The 17,191-nt window shown below is 42.6% G+C and overlaps 1 pseudogene; it reads right to left on the reverse strand.

Moving 5' to 3' along the window:
- Positions 1-15,713: 15,713 nt before the first annotated feature.
- LOC124709340 lies at positions 15,714-15,830 on the reverse strand (annotated as a pseudogene).
- Between the last annotated feature and the right edge of the window lie 1,361 nt (positions 15,831-17,191).

Consider the following 17,191-nt stretch of genomic DNA (forward strand, 5'->3'; position numbering starts at 1 on the left):
CTCCTCATTCCTTACCCTATCAGTCCACCTAATTTTCAACATTCGTCTATAGCACCACATCTCAAATGCTTTCCCACAGTCCATGCTTCACTACCATACAATGCTGTACTCCAGACGTACATCCTCAGAAATTTCTTCCTCAAATTAAGACCGGTATTTGATATTAGTAGACTTCTCTTGGCCAGAAATGCCTTTTTTGCCATAGTGAGTCTGCTTTTGATGTCCTCCTTGCTCCGTCCGTCATTGGTTATTTTACTGCCTAGGCAGCAGAATTCCTTAACTTCATTGACTTCGTGACCATCAATCCTGATGTTAAGTTTCTCGCTGTTCTCATTTCTACTACTTCTCATTACCTTCGTCTTTCTCCGATTTACTCTCAAACCATACTGTGTACTCATTAGACTGTTCATTCCGTTCAGCAGATCATTTAATTCTTCTTCACTTTCACTCAGGATAGCAATGTCATCAGCGAATCGTATCATTGATATCCTTTCACATTGTATTTTAATTCCACTCCTGAACCTTTCTTTTATTTCCATCATTGCTTTCTCGATGTACAGATTGAAGAGTAGGGGCGAAAGGCTACAGCCTTGTCTTACACCCTTCTTAATACGAACACTTCGTTCTTGATCGTCCACTCTTATTATTCCCTCTTGGTTGCTGTACATATTGTATATGACCCGTCTCTCCCTATAGCTTACCCCTACTTTTTTCAGAATCTCGAACAGCTTGCACCATTTTATATTGTCGATCGCTTTTTCCAGGTCGACAAATCCTATGAAAGTGTCTTGATTTTTCTTTAGCCTTACTTTCATTATTAGCCGTAACGTCAGAATTGCCTCTCTCGTCCCTTTACTTTTCCTAAAGCCAAACTGATCGTCACCTAGCGCATTCTCAATTTTCTTTTCCATTCTTCTGTATATTATTCTTGTAAGCAGCTTCGATGCATGAGCTGTTAAGTTGATTGTGCGATAATTCTCACACTTGTCAGCTCTTGCCGTATTCGGAATTGTGTGGATGATGCTTTTCCGAAAGTCAGATGGTATATCGCCAGACTCATATATTCTACACACCAACGTGAATAGTCGTTTTGTTGCCACTTCCCCCAATGATTTTAGAAATTCTGATGGAATGTTATCTATCCCTTCTGCCTTATTTGACCGTAAGTCCTCCAAAGCTCTTTTAAATTCCGTTTCTAATACTGGATCCTCTATCTCTTCTAAATCGACTCCTGTTTCTTCTTCTATCACATCAGACAAATCTTCACCCTCATAGAGGCTTTCAGTGTATTCTTTCCACCTATCTGCTCTCTCCTCTGCATTTAACAGTGGAATTCCCGTTGCACTCTTAATGTTACCACCGTTGCTTTTAATGTCAGAAAAGGTTGTTTTGACTTTTCTATATGCTGAGTCTGTCCTTCCGACAATCATATCTTTTTCGATGTCTTCACATTTTTCCTGTAGCCATTTCGTCTTAGCTTCCCTGCACTTCCTATTTATTTCATTCCTCAGCGACTTGTATTTCTGTATTGCTGATTTTCCCGGAACATGTTTGTACTTCCTCCTTTCATCAATCATCTGAATTATTTCTTCTGTTACCCATGATTTCTTCGCAGCTACCATCTTTGTACTTATTTTTTGTTTCCCAACTTTTGTGATGGCTCTTTTTAGAGATGTCCATTCCTCTTCAACTGTACTGCCTACTGCGCTATTCCTTATTGCTGTATCTATAGCTTTAGAGAACTTCAAACGTATCTCGTCATTCCTTAGTACTTCAGTATCCCACTTCTTTGCGTATTGATTCTTCCTGACTAATGTCTTGAACTTCAGCCTACTCTTCATCACTACTATATTGTGGTCTGAGTCTATATCTGCTCCTGGGTGCGCCTTACAATCCAGTATCTGATTTCGGAATCTCTGTCTGACCATGATGTAATCTAATTGAAATCTTCCCGTATCTCCCGGCCTTTTCCAAGTTTACCTCCTCCTCTTGTGATTCTTGAACAAGGTATTCGCTATTACTAGCTGAAACTTGTTACAGAACTCAATTAGTCTTTCTCCTCTTTCATTCCTTGTCCCAAGCCCATATTCTCCTGTAACCTTTTCTTCTACTCCTTCCCCTACAACTGCCTTCCAGTCGCCCATGACTATTAGATTTTCGTCCCCCTTTACATACTGCATTACCCTTTGAATATCCTCATACACTTTCTCTATCTGTTCATCTTCAGCTTGCGACGTCGGCATGTATACCTGAACTATCGTTGTCGGTGTTGGTCTGCTGTCGATTCTGATTAGAACAACCCGGTCACTGAACTGTTCACAGTAACACACCCTCTGCCCTACCTTCCTATTCATGACGAATCCTACACCTGTTATACCATTTTCTGCTGCTGTTGATATTACCCGATACTCATCTGACCAGAAATCCTTGTCTTCCTTCCACTTCACTTCACTGGCCCCTACTATATCTAGATTGAGCCTTTGCATTTCCCTTTTCAGATTTTCTAGTTTCCCTACTACGTTCAAGCTTCTGACATTCCACGCCCCGACTCGTAGAACGTTATCCGTTCGTAGATTATTCAATCTTTTTCTCGTGGTAACCTCCCCCTTGGCAGTCCCCTCCCAGAGATCCGAATGGGGGACTATTCCGGAATCTTTTGCCAATGAAGTGATCATCATGACACCTCTTCAATTACAGGCAACATGTCCTGTGGATACACGATACGTGCTACAGTCTAAAAATATTACGGCAGACATCTTTCATCTGTATCTACTGCGGCTGAGCATTCGATCGCAGATAAATATTTTTCACAAGCAAGATTATGAAAATGACTGCTGCTAGTTACATTCCCAGTAATTCAAGCTGTGCTCTTAGATTCCTGTCTAACAGCATATTCGGAAAAAATGGTGAATTATTTGTGACAAAAAATATAAAGCTCACTGTCGGTTGTTTCACTCACAGCAATTTCATCTCCAGCAATTCCATATTTCGTGTTTTAAACACACAGACATCACGAAATCATTACTCAGGAAGTGCGCCCTTTCATGTAAGTAATACCAAATATTGCAGAAAAATTTTAACTTACACGAATAACAATGTCTCAGAACGTGTTGCATATATGAAGAGGAAAAAGAATTTTTGCGTCCACCCATGCGCAGACCTGTCACCTTTGGAATCGCGTACCCGCGCGCTAACCACTTGGCCACGCCAAACAACAGACATGTAGAGCTCATTTGTTGTAGTATTGTGTAGAGGAGCGTAGGCTGACTTCGTTGCCAAACGGTGCTCTGTAAGTCATAAATGCGTGATAGTTTGGAAGGTTTCCAATATCAGGCTTCACGTAATTGCTTTCCATTGTTACTTGAAAGTTGTAAACACGTTTCGATAGTTACTAACTAACCTATTTGTGGGGAAAAGTACACGAAGGCACTAGTAAAGTCAGTTCACACTCATGTAATATATGTAAGCAGAGCCGATGTCTTGATATTTAATGATCTTTCAACTCATATTTGCATAAAAATAACACATATTTTGAGAGAATATTGCCCGAAAACGTTTTTTTTTATTTAATCATTCACAGTAACAACCTAACCTAACCGTATTTCTAACAAAGGAAAATAATCCATTATGAACTCACTTTCCAACTGGATGCGTCCTCTGGTGATTCCTTAGTTACACAATCACTAAATCCAAAGCTAAAACCGCTAAATATGTTTAAAATAACAAATTATAGGTTTACATAAACCACAGCTCACCGATCGACACGGCCAGACCGAAATCCAAAACCTCTCTCGGTACAATTGTCGTAAAATCGGTGGGAGGACCGTCGGTAACAAGTCTCAGAAGCTTACTGAATAGGATGTTTCGATAAAGAACCGAAAATGACGTCACTACCGAGAATAACCTACTACACCGATCGGTATGAACGATACAGAATAGGGCCCCCACGTCGAGAGGGGAGCCATTCATACCGCTCATGGAGTCTGGCTTGCAGATTTTTTTCAAATACGTTTAATACGGGCTCCCCACATTGCAACACTCCCTGCCCCACCAACTGCAGACACACATTTTCTGCAACACTGATGGCCGCTGTCGTCCGTCGTTGTCTGCGGCAGTACACTCCCGGGCAAGAAGGGCCGCAAAATGGACGAAAATGGCCTACGATTGTGGGAGTGAGCAGTTTTCATGTTACTCGAAGAGAAAAGTGAACAAGGAAGCGAGAAATCGTGCCTCTGTGGACGCATTCTTATCCGAGTAACTGAACTGCATCGCAATCTCGTGAACTGATAATGGATACACGTCTTAACTGCAATAATCACCTCAATGCAGAACAACATCTTAGGCTGCAGTGTGATGTGTACACGTCCCTCCCTCTCCCTTAAATCTCTGTTGTGGTGACAGATTCATCAGTACATTAGCCCGACGACTAAGCTAGGTCGAAGATCATAATTTGGTGGAGAGTTGGCGAAGCCAACGAACGTCAAGGCCAAATGAATGTGGTAATAAACTGACGTGTACCGTAGCCTAATGTTTACGCTATATTTAAAAACACATTGCCATATTTAAAGCACTTTTCATCATAAAAACTAACACTGCAAGTTAAACTCAGGAAATTTATGTGAGCCGGTGGGTTTCTGGCGCTAGGCCATATCGATTCTTACTTCCGTCTTTAATCGTTGTCCCAGTGTCTTGTTCTCTTTGCGTCTTTGAGGCAGGCTATTTATGTTGGTGCGCGTGCGCAAGTCGAGGAGGGTGGGTCCGCGCATGAGCCGAGTGAGTCTGACGTGACGTGCTTCCGATGTTGTCGTTGTGAGGAGTTGGCGACACCGTGTCACGTGGCACGGTCGTATGCCGTGAGGACCAGTTGAGTTGGAGCAACGAAGAAGCATGGGCCGCTGCCGGAAGGCATTAAAGTTGTATTGACACGGCTGGCCAGTAGCGACCAGGATTTGCTAATACCTCGAGAGCTATGTGGATGGATGACGTGTGAATTTCACATGAAGAAGAAAAAATTAATCGCCAGGCTTTCCTGGTGGGTTCCTCCTTCTATATACAGGGTGTTACAAAAAGGTACTACCAAACTTTCAGGAAACATTCCTCACACACAAAGAAAGAAAATATGTTATGTGGACATGTGTCCGGAAACGCTTACTTTCCATGTTAGAGCTCATTTTATTACTTCTCTTCAAATGACATTAATCATGGAATGGAAACACACAGCAACAGAACGTACCAGCGTGACTTCAAACACTTTGTTACAGGAAATGTTCAAAATGTCTTCCGTTAGCAAGGATACATGCATCCACCCTCCGTCGCATGGAATCCCTGATCCGCTGATCCAGCCCTGGAGAATGGCGTATTGTATCACAGCCGTCCACAATACGACCACGAAGAGACTATACATTTGGTACCGGGGTTGCGTAGACAAGAGCTTTAAAATGCCCCCATAAATGAAAGTCAAGAGGGTTGAGGTCAGGAGAGCGTGGAGGCCATGGAATTGGTCCGCCTCTACCAATCCATCGGTCACCGAATCTGTTGTTGAGAAGCGTACAAACACTTCGACTGAAATGTGCAGGAGCTCCATCGTGCATTAACCACATGTTGTGTCGTACTTGTAAAGGCACATGTTCCAGCAGCACATGTAGAGTATCCCGTATGAAATCATGACAACGTGCTCCATTGACCGTAGGTGGAAGAACATACTGACGAAACTTAAATGAGCTCTAACATGGAAATTAAGCGTTTCCGGACACATGTCCACATAACATCTTTTCTTTATTTGTGTGTGAGGAATGTTTCCTGAAAGTTTGGCCGTACCTTTTTGTAACACCCTGTATAGTGAATATTAGTGTGTATTTAAGGACTGTTGACTGTTGCAGTTGCTCTTACTGGTGGCCAGCAAAACATTCACTGCAGTGGTGGCGAGGCGAGTTATGTTCTGGAACGGCCATGAAATTATGTTACTAAAGTGGCTAGAAATAGCGCCTCGCATTTGTAAGTTTGGATTTGATGCTTAGTGGAACGCTGAAGGTAGCTGGCTCACTTGAACGTCATTTCTCAATTTAGTTATAGATTTAGAATTTTCTGGTTTTACGAATTAGTGGTAGTTGTTGTTTCTTAATAATTTCTTGTGTGTATGAAGGGCAAGTGGCCATGATTGTTTTATGGTTGGATAGAGGCCGTATGTATTTTGGTCGTGCCCATAGGGGCCGTGCTTATTGCATTAGCGACCTATTGAAGTGACATATCCAATTTCAAATACCTATCTGAAGGTTTATTGTCACGTTAGGTACTGCACGTTTGATTTATGTGGTGTCAGCCATTCAACAAAGACACATTATCTTGTAAGGTGGACCTTAATTCATTGGATGTGGACTGACACATCTTTTCACGTAGTATCTAAATTTTCTTTTCATCAAAGGAAACTAGCCCCCTTAATTGTGTTCATTGGTTAACTTGTAATATGTTTATATTATGGTATTACTTACACACACACACACACACACACACATATATATATATATATATATATATATATATATATATATATATATGTGTGTGTGTGTGTGTGTGTGTGTGTGTGTGTGTATGTAACTTGTATATACTACAGTGTGTCTGCCGCTCGTGTTTTCCCGTTTTCAGAAACGTGTGTAGTGGTCGATGCGAGCAAACCTCGCCCCGCGAGCTTGCAGTGTGACGGAAATCTCAGGATTTGAACTCTGGGCCGTCCGCACCCCGTTAACGCGCGATTTCTCTATTCCATTCAACGAGAGGCTTGTTTTGGCAGAACATTTCATACTTCCCAAAGTTGAGTATAAGTTCACCCTTTGGATCGTGTGTTTGTGAAACCGTAATAGTTTAACGTTTGCTCGCGTCCATCACATGTTCATCAAATTGACGTTTTGCCTTAAGCTTGCATAAAGTCTAGAATCTTCCGGACGTTGAGTGTAGTAGAATGCTAAGTGTAAACAGAACAATTAATAGTACCCTTCAGGTCAGATAGCATCAAATTAATTTTACCTTTTCAGTAAGTGTAAAACTGAGTGAGAAAGGCGATAGCCGACATCGTAAACATTTGGTTATCTATTTCACATATTATTTTGGTTGTTGTTACCGGCACGTAAAGGGGCCGCTGTCGCAACTGTGACGGTTAATATTGTAAATACTAATTGTGGATAGGGCCTTGCTATGCAAATGTTGTCAATTGATTATTACTGCTGATGAATTCATGTGTATGTGTAATCAATAAAGAAGTGTTGCAACTACAAACTGGTTGCGTTACTGGTATACAAGGTTAGAAAATGCAATCGCCACACCATTATGTTAGACAAGGGACATGACTCCAACCAGTATTTTGATCAATATTGGGTATACATATCGTTCATAAACTACGAAAAATGCAAGGAGGGTCCACTACGTAACTTGTAACCCAATTATGAATATTTCATAACTGCAAATCCTCCGACAGTTTGGTAAGGTCAGTCTTCTTCTTCCTTTTCTTGTGCCTTTTGCCCAACATTTTCGCAGGATCGGCAATGGTCGGATTTTTGGCATGCTTAATTGAAGGGTTCGCCGGATGCCCTCCTGTCGGCACCCCGTTACGCGAATGATGATGAGGATGATGAAACGATGAGGACAATACAAACACCCAGTCCCCAGGCAGAGAAAATCCCCACCACGGCGGGAATAGAACCCGGGACCCCGTGATCCAGAGGCGGCAACGCCAGCCGCTAGACCACCAGCTGTGCGCAATTTGGTAAGGTCAATATTAGTATATATCTTACTAATATGAAACACTCTTCATCGTTTACAACAAGACTGGTAATCACTAATCACACGTGATGGAGCCTACAAAACGCTTATAAGTATTAGAAGCTGTGTACTATATAATTATCGCTCACTGCTGAAGATCTTCTAATAAGTTGGTACCAGCAAGGATGTCCTTTTTCAGCCTGCGATCTTTTGTGCATATCCCGGGTGAGTCACTAACTATTGCCACCAAGAGTAACTCTGAAAGTATGACAGGAGCTGAAAAGTTGTGGGACAAAAGTTGCACGGGATAACGGGGGCCATAATATGACGTTGGTTTTTTGTTGCTAGGTGGGGTCACTTCAGAGATATGAAGGTCAACTTTGTTTTTTTAGAGGGTTCAAACGGCTCTGAGCCCTATGGGACTTAACTGCTGATGTCATCAGTCCCCTAGAACTTAGAACTACTTAAACCTAACTAACCTAAGGACATCACGCACATCCATGCCCGTGGCAGGATTCGAACCTGCAACCGCAGCGGTCGCGCGGTTCCAGACTGTAGCGCATAGAACCGCTCGGCCTTTTTTAGAGGGGATGCTGTAGTTTGGTACTTTTTTTCTGATCGCGGCTATCCAGACAAATCCAATGATGCGTAACAGTAAGGTCTTTGAAGGTCAACGAAGGTCACAAAGCTGGCATGAATGTCCATTTACAGAAGGTGTTCGAACTCAGGACCATTGGTATCAATTTAATTTAATCCATATTTCGCAACTTCAAACGTGACTGTATTCAATACACTTGAGCCATGAATTAAAAAAACGCCTTCAGTCACAACTTTTCGTGTTTTATTCAGAACACGACGCATTTCGGACCCTGTGGGTCCATCATCAGGTGTAATTCGTCTTAATACATGCTTTATTTTTTTCTCTTGAATGAGATGAAATGCATTTTCCTGTCACGAAAAGGTTTGATGTTAGGTTACGAATTTCATAAGTCAAACGAGGAAAATATGTGTGAAATAGTGGAAAAGATGAACTGTTCTGTGCTGCAATCTTCTTATCATGGATTGAGTGGTATGCGTTATCACATCGGCACTTATCATAGAGCATGCTCTGACAATCCTCTCTCGCATATCTTCAGGTGTACTTGTAACGTCTTTATAAACAATGTCTTTTACGAATCCCCGCAAGAAAAAATCCAGAGGCGTCAAGTCTGGCGAACGAGCCGGCCTCGACACTTATCCTCCGCGTCCAATGCAACGACTAGGGAATTGTCTCGGCAACTTATTTCTAGCTATCAGCGAAAAATGTGCCGGACACCCATCGTGTTGATACAACATTCTGTTCCTTGTTCCTAAAGGTATTTCTTCCAATAACAGACCTAATGTTTCTTGCAGGAATGTGGTGTACTTCCATTAAGATTTCCTCCGATGAAATATGGGCCTGTAATTCAGTTCTCCAGAATCCCGTACCACACATCCACCGACAACAGTTTTTGGTGTGCAACTTGCCGCAGCCAACATGGATTTTCGGTTGCCCAATAATTCATGTTATGCAAATTAACATTTCCATGGTTCGTGAATGTATCCTCATCAGTAAATAAAATCAAATTAATAAATGCGTCATCACTCTGAATCTGATGTTGAGCCCATTGGCAGAATTCAATTGACGCATACAATCCGTATCAGTTGATTCTTGTTGGAGACTGATATGGTAGGGATTACATTTGACGCGAACTAACATAATGATCTCGAACGACAGTGGCAAGAGTATCAATTTCCGTTTCCTCATTAGTAACTTTCCTTTGCTGGATAAGTTTCCTACGCGTTAAAGATCCAGGTGCCCTCAATTTATCACACACACACACACACACACACACACACACTCTCTCTCTCTCTCTCTCTCTCTCAATGTGATCAAAAGTATCCGGACACCCCAAAAAACATATCTTTTTCATATAAGGTGCTTTGTGCTGCCACCTACAGCCAGGTCTTACATGTCAGCGACCTCAGTAGTCATTAGACATCCTGAGGCAGCAGAATGGGGCGCTCCGCGGAACTCATGGACTTCATGTCATCAGGTGATTGGGTATCACTGTTTGTCGTACGTCTCTACACGAAATTTCAACATTCCTAAACATCCCTAGGTCCACCGTTTCCGATGTGATAGTGAAGTGGAAACGTGAAGGGACACGTACAGCACAAAAGCGTACATGCCGACCGCAGTAGTAGGGCAAGCTTCGTGACAGCGCACTCTGCATTGTTTCCAAATTTATTCAAGATGGCGGCGATGACGTCATCCAAGATGGCGGCATGTAGACTCGGCAAAAGCGCATGACATCATCCAAGACGGCGGAATTTGGCGGGAAAATAGGCCAATTGAGCTACCTCCAGTAACCTAACCCCCAGAAAAAATGGCGGCAAATTTGATTTTTGGCGGGAAAATAAGTCAATTGGGCTACGTTCGCTAACCTAACCCTCCAGCAGAAATTGGCGCCAAATTCAAATTCCAACACCATAATGCCTGCAAAACCTTACTTTTCTTTATTAATATTCATTATTCTTCATTATCATTTATTATTATTATTCATTACCATTCATTATCATTTATTATCTTTTATTATTATTATTTATTATTGTTGGCCTACCCCCACTAGAAATTTCGCATCAAATTAAAATTAAGCACGATAATGGCTGCAAAACCGTACTTCTCTTTATTATAATTGATTATTATTCATTATCATTCATCATTTATTATTATTATTGGTCTACCTCCACTAGAAAATTGCCTCAAATTCAAATTCCAACACGATAATGTCTCGAAAAATGTACTTCTATTTCTTATTATTTATTATTATTATTTATTCAAGATGTCCAATTTTCGCGGTGAGAAAAAGCACGTGCTTGGGTAGCTCAGTTGGTAGAGCACTCGCCCGCGAAAAGCAAAGGTCCCGAGTTCGAGTCTCAGTCCGGCACAGTTTTAATCCGATCAGCGCACACTCCGCTGCAGAGTGAAAATCTCCTTCTGGTCAGAGAAACATGTTTGTTTTTGTTAATTACCGAAATACCGCGCTCAGCAACAGAACTTCCCAAAGTTGCATATCGTACTGCATTTGCTATGCACAGGGTGGTTATAATTTAAGTGCAATTACTCACGGAGGTCGAGTGCGGACTGTAATAATCGCATGGTAACAAAACTTAGTAGATATACTACATCACATGGATTCAGATCACGTCACTTACCCTCTAGAGATAACACGTTCGTGAAAGGTTGCATTACGCAGAGCTCTCACTGGCGAGCGACATGAGACGTTGCCGCATCTTGCATGAAAACAATGATTTACACAGTGTTGTGTTATTCCAAAGGAGGTTCAAATGGTTCAAATGGCTCTCAGCACTATGGGACTTAACATCTATGGTCATCAGTCCCCTAGAACTTAGAACTACTTAAACCCAACTAACCTAAGGACAGCACACAACACCCAGCCATCACGAGGCAGAGAAAATCCCTGACCCCGCCGGGAATCGATCCCGGGAACCCGGGTCCAAAGGAGGAACGATACGCTGTACAAAGAAATGTCGATAACGTGCAGACGTCGCGGTGCTCCTGACAGACACTCTGTGTGGTATTCTCTTCAATGAACAACGGACCGAGACTGCACGTGCTTGTGAATCCGCACCACAAGGGCACGTACGGCGTGCTCAGCAGGCGGTTTAGAAGTGACCCACATTTGGCATCTCTGTATATTCACCACACCCTGGAGTGTAAAACGTGCCTCGTCACTTCACAGAATACTGCGGGGCCACATTTCACCAACTTCGATCCGTGCCAGAAACCGAAGAGCAAATTCAGAACGTTGGCTGTGATCACGAGCTTTCAGTTGCGTCACCGTCTGAATCTTGTACAGGTACCAGTGTAAAATAAACCGCAAAACGTTACGTGCTGTTGACTATGGGGTGGACAAATCTCGTGAGACTTACGACGGGGCGGTAAATAAATAGGAAGAAGGAGTGCGGTTGCAGCGTTTTCACACGAATGTGTATATACAAATGTTGGTTAAAAAATGTTATTACAACTTTTGGCTCTCACGTAAGTCTCAGGGGATGATTTCCACACTTGGTGGATTAGTTATACTGTTCCACACCCGCGAATTTGTTATAGTACAGACATGAGTACAGTTTATGCTAGGGAACAAAAATTAGACGATTATTATAGCAAAATCAGTTTTTTCACGACACAGTTCAATCACTATTTACTTTTCTTTCACACAATGAAATTAGGTCTGGTGAGACGGTTTACAGTTCTACTTTAATAATAATTTGACTCCGAGCCCCCAATAGCAGTAATGTAGAGTGCTATAGTCTAAAGTAATCGAATCAGTTCGCACAGAACCACAATTCCCACTGTCCTCTTAGTTCTAACAGTTTTGGCGCGCAATCACAGTTCGCCCATGTTCACTTACGACGATGTATACCTCGTAAATCGCACTCGCACAAATAATCGTAGCGCTTCCAGTTCGCCAAATATATGCTTGCACACTTGCACTATTAAACAATATTCTTTGTCGAAATAATTCTCAAACGACCACATGAGCCACCCTCAAGTGGGGCTTGCTCACCACCCACCCTCCAAAACGACTGACCAACGACTGACTTCTGGCCAAGATGGCCGCTCGCTTATATAGACTCGGACATCAACCCCCTCGTTATGCAAGTACCAGTCTCACGACTTAAGGTTACAAATTTTGATACATACATCCCTCGACAGAAATAAGTACACAATCGGAACCACCGTAAATAGTACATCTTATTTACTATATTACATTAATTTCTAGGATTATTCTATCGCCCGTAAATCAAGTTTTAGTTTTTGCAAAATTTAGCCACTTAGCGCGTATTTGTTTGTTGACATCTGTGCTGCAAAGTTTTAACACGGAACTGCATATAGCACTGTTTTTAGACGTAATCTATAGCGATCTACACATTGCGCTGCTCAAAATCTTCATATCTATAATAATTAATTAATTATGGGCGATAAATGTTAATAATAATTTGAAAACAAGGAAAACTACTGCAAGTTAAGTGTGTGGTATAACTTAAGTAGTTTAAAAATACGTGTGATGTCACCCAAAATATTATATAGTGCCGTTCTTTACGTCATGAATTTTCTATTGAATTTTATAAACAGTTTTCCCTCAAACTTTGTTTATTGCTCTTTACGGGCTTAATTATTTATGAATCTTAACGTGTGACTACAGCACTCGATCCGCTATGACGGAACGTTTTTAATGAGTTCCCGCTCATCCCTGTAAGTAGTTATTTACTATTTTTATTGATCTTTCAGTATTCGTGATATTAACCGATTTTGAGGTTACTACAACAACTTTTGCTTCTCGTGACTTAAAATAAAGATCGATCTTTCAGAAGGTGCATATTGCCGAACACAATCCACTGCCGCATCGCTCTGCACCGTAAGTTACACAGTTTTCGTGTAATGCGCGAAAAACCAAACAATGCCGCAAGCTGCGGGCCACGTGGCCGCCCTGCGACGGAGGCAGCCCACCGACCGTTACAAATCTGGCGCGTGCGCGCCACGCGCTTCGGCGAACTGCGCACCATGTCGCGCGCTCGCTCTCCACGAAGGAATCCTTGCGTAATAGAAATATTCATCTAGTAACGGGGGTTTGTACCGTCACACACTGCAAGAGAGCAAACGACACTGGAGCACGTGTTGCACGGTCAGGTGCGACAACAGCAACCTTTTCAATAACTTCCACCGGGACAGGACCCTTCCTCTTCCGGCTGCCACAACTAGCTCACCTGCGTTTCCCAGTTTCCCTTATCATCTTTTGAAACCCATTTAATGACATTGGGCCTCTCCTCAGACGTTTCAGTCGGCGATACTCTCTCAAGGCAGCACTGTAATTGACGCGGCTCACGTAAAACAATTTCACCTACGACGCACGGTTTCTCTTCTCGACAGCCGTACTACTGACTCGCGTTATGGCTTGATAGACGACATCGCGGATGTCACATCGTCATACAAACTGCGTGCAGCGCCGGATTTGCACCTGGTGGCCACAATTGGGATTTATCTGTTTTCCAGTGCGAATCGGTTCGGCATTAACGCATTAGCATTTCTGCCGTCACTAGGTATCCCAGAACACGCTGTGAAAGTTTGTTGGTGGAGTTCTCGTTCACCCCGTATTCATTTCAAATTCTAACAAGAACTCCTTCCTTTTGATAGTGATGCAGGGTGTATACAAGGACAAGGAAAAAAAATTCCCGGATTTTTCCCCGATTTCCCGATTAAAAACACACTCTCTCCCGGGTGAAAATACACTTTTTCCGTGTTAAGTGACAGTATACTATTCCTCAGAGCTGTAAAACTTATCAATCCTTTGAATGCTTATGGTTTTATACACTGGCGTAGAATTTCTCAGCCCTTTTGAAAACGAAACTCAGAAAAAAGATCATTTACGCTGCATATACGCATATTACGAAAGTATAAATTCGAATTCCACCAAACACCACATGTTACTTTCCGAAGTATTGAAATCGAGATTGCGATGCGCTTTTGTAAGCCAGTCGTAGTTCATGTCACGTGATTTCGCCAGCCAATACAGTGGATATTCAGAGCTTAGGACATGTGATGTAGTCAGCCAATAGCATTATCACTGTTAAGTAGCGTGTGCACACAAATAGGAAAAGTTAATGGTTCAAATGGCTCTGAGCACTATGGGAGTTAACTTCTGAGGTCATCAGTCCCCTAGAACTTAGAACTGCTTAAACCTAACTAACCTAAGGACATCACACACATCCATGCCCGAGGCAGGATTCGAACCTGCGACCGTAGCGGTCGCGCGGTTCCAGACTGTGGGGCCTAGAACCGCTTGGCCACTCCAGCCGGCGAAAAGTTAATGGTGTACATTAATATCCATAGTGTTGCTACAAGAAAAGCAGAGCTTTTACATATAATACTGGTCTCTACGATCAATAAGCTGCAAGAGAAGCTAAACTTTCAAGTATAATGTTGATCTTTTTTGCGAGTGTTACACTTTAAGATACATTACACAAAGGTGCCAGTAAAAGTTTTAATTTTTATATATGGTCCCCCTCAAATACTTGATTTTTCAATGAGAGTCAAACGCTCTGATTTAAGAAATTCATCGCACGTTCTCGCACTTTATTCATCTTGCAGAAAAGGAAATTTACTTTGAAAGTAACGCTTTTCAATCAATCATTCGCAATATTTTCCGGGACCTGTTGGAAAAAGGTTCGTTTCAGCAGTTGGCAGAGAGCGCCAGACAACAGGCGTCACCACACTTGCGCAGCTACGATGATGCCAGAAGCCCGTATGTTCGTACGTGTAAAACATTAAAAGATCTTACATTATGTCATAAAAGAAACAAGGCATCAAAGGAATTCCGTAAACCATACTAAAATGCATAATTCAGCTTAAAGTGCACATTCGGATGTCCAGATTCGATTGTAAATTTTCTTGGAGTACCAGTAATGTATTGATCATTTTTTGTTTTTTTATTGTGGCATAATGCCATACGTGCTATATGTTGGAAACATGCTATTTTGAAATACAGCAAACAGTTGAAACTAGCCAATAGTGTGGAATTAAACACTTCGTTTCAAATAAATTGACTGACTCAGCGGAAAAGATTAATAAAGCCATATTTCTTTAGCATACCGACAAAAATAACTTCATTGTTCTGCAAGGCGATTAATGCTTGAACGAAATTGCCGCCCGGGGCAGATACCCCGGTTTACGGCAAGCGGCCCATCGGGACCAACCAACCGCCGTACCATCCTCAGGTGAGAATGCGGATAGGAGGGGCGTGTGGTCAGCACACCGCTCTCCCGGTCGTTATGACGGTTTTCTTTGACCGGAGCCGCTACTATTCGGTCGAGTAGCTCCTCAGTTGGCATCACGAGGCTGAGTGCACCCCGAAAAATGGCAACAGCGCATGGCGGCTGGATGGTCACCCATCCAAGTGCAGGCCACGCCCGACAGCGCTTAACTTCGGTGATCTCACGGGAACCGGTGTATCCACTGCGGCAAGGCCGTTGCCCAGATACCTCGGTTTGCTCCCAGTGAATACGGCAGCTTGCGCGCACCAGTAAAATTTTTCCGGGTAGCATGTTGCTGCTTGCTTATACAGCTAACAGCCACACTTTAGTAGCCAGAAGCGGGAGAAGGTACATGCGCGACTCAACTGCGCATGCGCATGGGTCCGCTCGCAGCTGCTCACACGAATCTAATGTAAACAGTTTTGACGTCATGCTCATCGGAGGCAATTCGTTGTTATGAAGCATTGCATAGTCTTCCTAAAGCCTTTAACACATTTTTACACTGGCAGACGCTTGTATGAGCACTGTGTTATGTTGGGTACATAGCACATTTCGTTTGCAACTTTAGTTTCATTTTAGTTTTTTTCTCTCGTTCATGTTTTATTGGTGCAGTATTATTCTGCAGTAGCGGGAGGCAGTAATATCCTTTGTTAGAGTATTATTTCTTACCAGTCAAAATTACAAAAAAGTAATTGAAAACTAAAACAAAACAAAAATATCCTGCATTTCTAAAAAAATGCCAGGGTTTTTCCCGGTTTTCTCCCGGATGAAAAAATTCCCGGGTTTTTCCCAGATCTCCCGGTTGTCCCTGGTCGTATACACCCTGATGAGTAATTCCTTCTTTTTTTTTATAGTGACAAGTATTCCGGCATTATTCTAAAGAATTTTATCATGGCTCCGTCACGATTTCTAGCCCGTTGCTTTGTTGATGGAGGTACGTTTGTTTCTTTGTCGAGTTGAAGGATTGTCTTGCCGTCAGCTGCCTCCAAATACGCTCTTCGCTACCCTGCAGAACGAGAGTATTTCTTGGAAATTTTATGATAGTGCCATCACTGGTTGTCAACCAATGCCGCAATGGAGATACGACTGACAGAACTGTGTTTCCACCGCAACAAAACGAGCCACGGCATAAAAACACATGCCTTTGAATGAAAACGAATACTTTTTATGTTACAGTTGCTTGTGAATGAAAGGTTCTAGAAAATATAGCTACGGGATGAAAGTGTTGTGGAAGTAGTTTGATTACTTGTGACACCAGTTAATGCAATGCGGTGCAGGGCAGCCAGTTAGCGGCGGGCACAGGCCGTGAGGCGGCGCCGCTCCCGACCACCTGCAGACGCTGCTGGGCAGAGGAGCGCCTGCTCGGTAGGCAGCCGGCGCAACAGCCTCACCTGAAACAACAACGTGTAGTTAGTGGCTGCTGATCACATCTCAGAAACAAGCAGTGCTATTTAGGAACGGAGGACAGGACTACTGGAAACATGGAACGGGACTTCACTTTCCTCAAACACTAATTTCTGCATCAATATCGTCGTCTCGTCGGACGCAGTTGAGTAGTACTGGCTAACTACGACGAAGCCAA

Source organism: Schistocerca piceifrons, chromosome 7, assembly GCF_021461385.2.
Source record: "Schistocerca piceifrons isolate TAMUIC-IGC-003096 chromosome 7, iqSchPice1.1, whole genome shotgun sequence".
NCBI classification, from domain to species: domain Eukaryota; kingdom Metazoa; phylum Arthropoda; class Insecta; order Orthoptera; family Acrididae; genus Schistocerca; species Schistocerca piceifrons.